This window comes from Octodon degus, unplaced genomic scaffold (assembly GCF_000260255.1).
Source record: "Octodon degus isolate 3935 unplaced genomic scaffold, OctDeg1.0 scaffold00181, whole genome shotgun sequence".
Taxonomy (NCBI): Eukaryota; Metazoa; Chordata; class Mammalia; order Rodentia; family Octodontidae; genus Octodon; species Octodon degus.
Genome location: NW_004524757.1, coordinates 1,364,381 through 1,370,633, shown reverse-complemented (window position 1 = coordinate 1,370,633; position 6,253 = coordinate 1,364,381).

The following is a 6,253-nucleotide window of genomic DNA, read 5'->3' as shown; positions in this document are numbered from 1 at the left end:
AAAACCCGGGGACAATAAAGACTTAACAACTGTGATAATGAAATATTTGAACACAACTTTGTAAACCATGTCAGCCCTGAGCAGAACAATCCAAAGAGTCTATGAAGGATTCTGGAACTGAATGTGTTTGCATATTTGGAAACTTTCCTCAGCATGTGACATAATTTCCACTTAAAGAAAAAAAAACATTAAAAATGTGAGTCAAAACTGTAGGACAGATTATCCTCAAATGTAAGATGCACTTGATGAACAGGTATATTAGAGTAATCTGATTGAAGTGACAAAGTATAGATTTATAATATTACAGACAGGAAAGTATTGTTGATAGTTTGAAAATCTAAATAATGTGACATAAAATTCCCAGACTTCACTTGCTTAATGTGACCTTGATGTGGACCACAGTGAGATTTGTGCCCTATAGTAGCCCAAGCCGCCTCTTCCTCATGTCTCCTGTGCAGTGTTGGGTAAGCACTGACTAACAGGCCGTTTCATTTTTCTGCTTTCTCAGTGACTGACTACTTCTTCTGCAGGATTCATGGTGGCTTACTGCCATGGTGGGGCCCTTAGACAATTATGATTTCCATTATCTTTTATTGCCTTGCAGCCTGAAAATAATTCTCCCTTTTGCTACCTTGTGCAGCTTTTCATCTCCCATTTAAGTTGCTTGTTCTCCAGGTCACTTTCTTGTTTCTGCATTCTAAACATGAAAATACTAAGTTTTCGTCTTTCTTTATCCATACTCTTAAGTTGATCTCAGCTACAGCAATGAGCTCTTGTGTGCTTATATAGGATGAACCATACATAAGGGGACAAGAAAAGAGGTGAGTGGAAGAGTTAAATAACATTTATATAAAATCTAAATGATAGCATTTATTGCACACTCGCATGGTGCTAGGCGCTGGGCTAGGATCTTTCACTGTGTCAGATAATTAAGTCATCAGAACAACCCTCTTCTATGGCCCATTATATTCTTGTTATCCACTTGACTTCTTTTTGAGTCCTTGCCATTTATACAACATTCCAATTTCTCATCAATTGTATAATTTCAGCAATTCTCTCCAACTATCACATTATCAACTTTGATCTGGTGGATCATTTCTAAAATTAATGTGGTATAATTTCTTCAATCTTAAGAACAGGATCATCTCCCCACACACAGTTTCTACCACCACCTCAATTATTTGCTTGTTGTTTGCAAACCTCGTATAAAAAGTTCTTCTGAGTTTGCTATTTCCAATTTCCCTCCTCTTTCTTTCTTGCACCCACTCCAAGAAGGCTTTCACCCCACTATTTTGCTCAACTGCTGTTTTCAAGGTCACCATGTTGCAAAATGCAATGATCAATTATCATCCCTCATCTTACTTGACCTGTAAGTAATAGTTGATGAGGCTGATACTTCCTCTTTATTGTGACTTGGTTTTCAGCACCTATTTCTCTGGTTTTCATCATAGCTTGCTGGCTGCTCCATCTTAATTTCTTCCGATGATCACTTTTCTTCTTCATAAATTCTGCAAATTGTAGTGCCCTGGAATTCTGCTCAGTCCCAGGACATGTTGCTCCATCCACACTCACTAATTTGTTTGATATATTACTTTGTTAGTGCAGCTGTAACAAAGAATCATAGCACTGAAGGTTGAAAGTCTATGAGCAAGGCTTTTACAGGGTTGATTTCTTCTTTGTGTAGCAGGGAATGGTCTTGCCCTACTGATGGCTTTCTTAATAATCGCAGGACATTCTCTGGGCATGTTTGCCCAGAGTTCTCCCTTTTTACAAGGATACCCATCTTATCAGAATAATGCCAAACTTCCTATCTAAAAACCTCCTTTTTGGGGGCCAGGGATATAGCTCAGCAGCATAAGTGCCTGCCTGGCAAGCTCAAGGTGTCAAGTTAAATCCCTGGTACAGCAATAAGATAAAATAAAAAAGTTAAAAAAAAAACCTCCTTTTAAGTAATGACCCTGGTAACAAATCTGTCTCCAAATCAGGTTGCAATTTGAGTTACTGGTTATTAGCACTTCATTGTATCAACTTTGGGAGCGCAGAATTCAATCCATAGCAACTGATCTCCTTATAGAGTTTTATTCTGCACATAACCTATATTCACATTAATGAGTACCCAAATTATGTGTCCACACTGGGTACCTGCCATGAATTTCAGGTGGTGTTCTTTGACTCCTCTTGGATACTTCATAGACATCTTAGATTTGCTATGATCATACCAACTTCTTGTCTCTGCACCTCACCCTGCAACATCTTCGGGCTCTTCCCTGGCTTTCCTCATTGCAGTCAGTGGGAAATTCATCATGTCAGTTCCTTGGGTAAAATAGTTGTTATCGTCTTTAACTCTTTTTTTCATAACAAATATTTATTTAACTGACAAGCATTGTTCCATATTCCAAATGTATCCAGAATCTGACCACTTCCCGCTTCTTTCTCTGCTATTAATCTGACTTGAGTCACATCCTCTTCCACCTAAATTATTAAAGATAGTTTCCTGCTAGGCTTCTATGCTTCTTCCCTTGCTCCTGTGCAATATTATACTCATAGAAGCCAAGGTGAATTTTTACAATGGTAAGTCAGATCAAGTTAGTTCCCTCCTCTGCATCCTCTATTGGCTTCTCTTACAGTGGTCTGCCAGATCCATCATGATGTTGGATCCAGTTACCCTCCTGACCTCACCTCCTACCCTACCTTCTTCTATTCACTCTCATCTTTCCCTACTTGCACAGGCCCCCTTGCAGCTTTTCAAACAGGCAGCCTTATTGCTTTTGCCTTGAATGCTTTTCTCACGGTAGCATAGCTTAGTCAGTCACCTCTTTTGCATCTTTGCTCAGACAGCACTTTCCTAGTAAGTCCTTTCCTGAGTTCTCTGCTTAAAATGGCAGATCCTCTTGTAGCTCCCAAGCACTTTCAGTACCATTGCCCTGCTTTTATCTACAGCATTTATCACCATCCAATGTACTATATAGTTGATTTTTTATTGTCAGTTTCTAGCCACAAAAACATCACATGTCCCTTTGCTTAGAGATTTATATGTGCAAAATCTATGCTTGAGTTGAAGAAATATTAGTTGACCCCCTCACTTTTTCTTCCCAACAGTCACTGCTCAACATCGTTTCTGTGCCAGACCTTGTGCTGAGCAGTAGGGACAAAAAGATGAGGATTCAAGCTCTTTGTCCTTGCCCTTGAGGAAATCAAAAGCCCAAGTTTTCCCAGAAGGAGTGACACATGGCCATGTGAGTGACAAACACCATTGATCTGGAAGGACAGTTCATAGCAAACCGGGAAGTGATCACTCACCAAGAGAAACCCAAATGTGCCCTTCCCCAAGGCTCCTCTGACTTTGCAGTTTTTCCGTGTCTATAAAAATAACTAAGCTCATCTCCACAACATCTCTGATTTATATGCTTGTGAAGTCATGATTATGATTATTTATGCAAATGAAATTAATTTCCAACCTCATCACAGTCTTTATTTAGTGTTTGGGGGCCTGAGACTCTACACTACTAGAGAGGCCCCTCATTTTCAGTAGGCATCAGGTCTAATTTCAAATGCAGGAAGGGAGCTGCTATTTAAGGAACCCTGGTGTGAGCTCTTTTTTAAAGCAAAATCTTTTTATTTCAAAGTGAATAATCTCTGCCAATTTATCTTCTTTGTATGATTTGAAAAAGTCTGATGCATGCACTTCTAATATATGGGAATTTGAATTTGTGCATGATATAGTTGAAAGAACCCTGGATTGAATCTTTGTCTGAGCAGTGCTGCTGATTGATTCTGTGATTTCAGATCACTTTAAAAAAAAAAAAACTTTTCCAGTATCATAATTTCTCCCATTACTAGGCAAAGGACTACACTTTTGGTTTCCTGAGCATCTGTGATTCTCGATCTAGAGTATCATTGCTTTTTCCACTTACATGACTGACCTCTTTCTAAACCCTTAGTTAACAGTTATTTCTTGCTGAGTGCTGAGTATTGCATCTAATTTATGCTCCTTGGAAACAAAAAACTTAATAGACAAGTAGAGCTAGATTTTACTGTTATTTCTTTCATTTACCTGTGACATGGGATTTTAGAATGTATCTATATGAATGAGACTCTGGTATATTTAAATAATATTTATCAGGAATATACATGAGTACTGATATCCAATCTGACACACTTAATTCATTTATTCCCTGATTAGTCCCATGAGAATTAGTATTTTGTAAAAATGAAAACTGAGGCTCAGCATGGATTTCCCTGACTCCCAGGTCACTACAGAGTACCTCCTATATTGTAGGCACAACTCAGAAATATTAACTCCTTACTCTTCCTGTAACCTCGCAGGGAAACTAAAGCAATGAGGGCTTCAGGAGCCTGTCAGATGTTATAAAAGTCTTCGTGAGCAAAGCTGAGACTTGAATCCAGGGATTCTGGCTCAGGATTCTTGCTGTCATCCTATACACTAAACTGAAGAGGGTGCCTAAGTTTGCACAACCATTCCACTGAGGAGCCTAGGTTCCTATACTTTCACCTGGGTTTCACGGAATCTGTATATCTGACTTCACCTATACGCACATACACAAACTCTAAAGGTATTATAGGCATGCTTTTGCATACCACCAAATGGCATAACTTTTCTGTCATCAGAAATTTCTATCAGGTAAGTAAATTCTATTTGCTACAGATAGCTTTATACATTAGTACTGTCTTGATAAATGTTTTGTTAGAGTCTATCAATGCTGATGGACTTTTCAAATGATTTTCCTTGCTTTTTAATTTGTAAAATAGTGAAGTTTAGTAAAATCAATGGGTGAAATCTTAATTAACTTTGTGTACCTTTATGAACTCTGAGTTTGCAGATGATGACGTTTAATTGAAAAATCGCTATCCTTTATTGGGGACATGGATAAATAGATCAATTTACATCTACATGGTAGATGTTTATCACTGAACTATTCACATTGAATTCTAGTCCCACTGTTACTACAAATGGACTAGATGCACATAAAGAAACATGAATGGATATTTCAAAACACAATTATTGGAAATAGTAACTGTGATGTATAGTGTATTATCATTTATGTAGATAATATGCAAACACAAAATGTCAGACTGTATGTTTCAAACAATGATTCTTTTTTATCAAAACCACATGCCTATTTCTGGTAATCTGAACAACTACTTTGAACATAACAATATGCAATATAACAACTATTGTTGATTTTCTGTCATCTTGCTTTGAAATTCTGTAATTTCTTTTTTACTCTCTTGACACTAAAAATATACATATAGAAATAAGGACAAATAAAATATTTAAGTGGATGCAATTGGAGGACAAGAATAGGGATAGATAATGTGCCCACTAATCTTGTCAATCTGACTGGATTAGGAGGCTCCTGCAGAGATGAGCAGATGATGGGGGCACTATGCTCACTGATCCTGTGATGTCCATAGGTGAATTCACTGTTAGGGAGTGGGACCAGTTAGAGCAGGGAGGTCGATGGAAGTATGGTATTTAAGGCTATCAGTCTTGTTGGTCCTGTTCCCCTGTGTTCTGCTGCCCAGCTACTATAAGGTGAGCATCTTTCCTTTGCCAGGCCCTTCCACTATAATGTTTCTGCCTTGGGGCCAAATGACCATGGACTGAACCCACTGAAAGTGTCACCAATATCTAACTTTTCATCCTTTAATTTGAAAGTGTTGGGTATTTTATCCCAGCAACAGGAAAGTGAGTTAATATAGGCAATTAAGGACAAAGCTGAATAATAAAGTCTCAGAAAAACAATGTCTTTTCATGAACAGTTCATGGTAAGCCAGGTGTCATATTATCATAGGGAGAATACTGCTTCCAATCCCAGTCTTTCACTCATTACTTTTATGTCTTTGGTGGGATTATTAATGTTACCAAGCCATAGTCTCTATAGTATAAAAAAGCATATTTCAGATAGACAGATATATGGATTAAAAAGGACCTGTTCATCTCCAGTTCCTTAGCATGCAATTAAATTCTCAGCCTTTTTCAGTTTTCATTTGGTATAACCCATTTCTACTTGTTTTTTTAAAAAATTAATTTTATTGAGAAAGAAATAACAATGAGACACTTTCAAAACTGATTAGTAGGACAGTTACAATAATTAATACATTGCATATTGTTGTCTTTGTAGTAGTTATTCATAGTACAAGATGCAGATATGGTATCCTCTCCAAACACTATTAGTACAAATCTTTCTTCTCATTGAACTAAGAGAATGTAGCTGTATATCTATCCTAA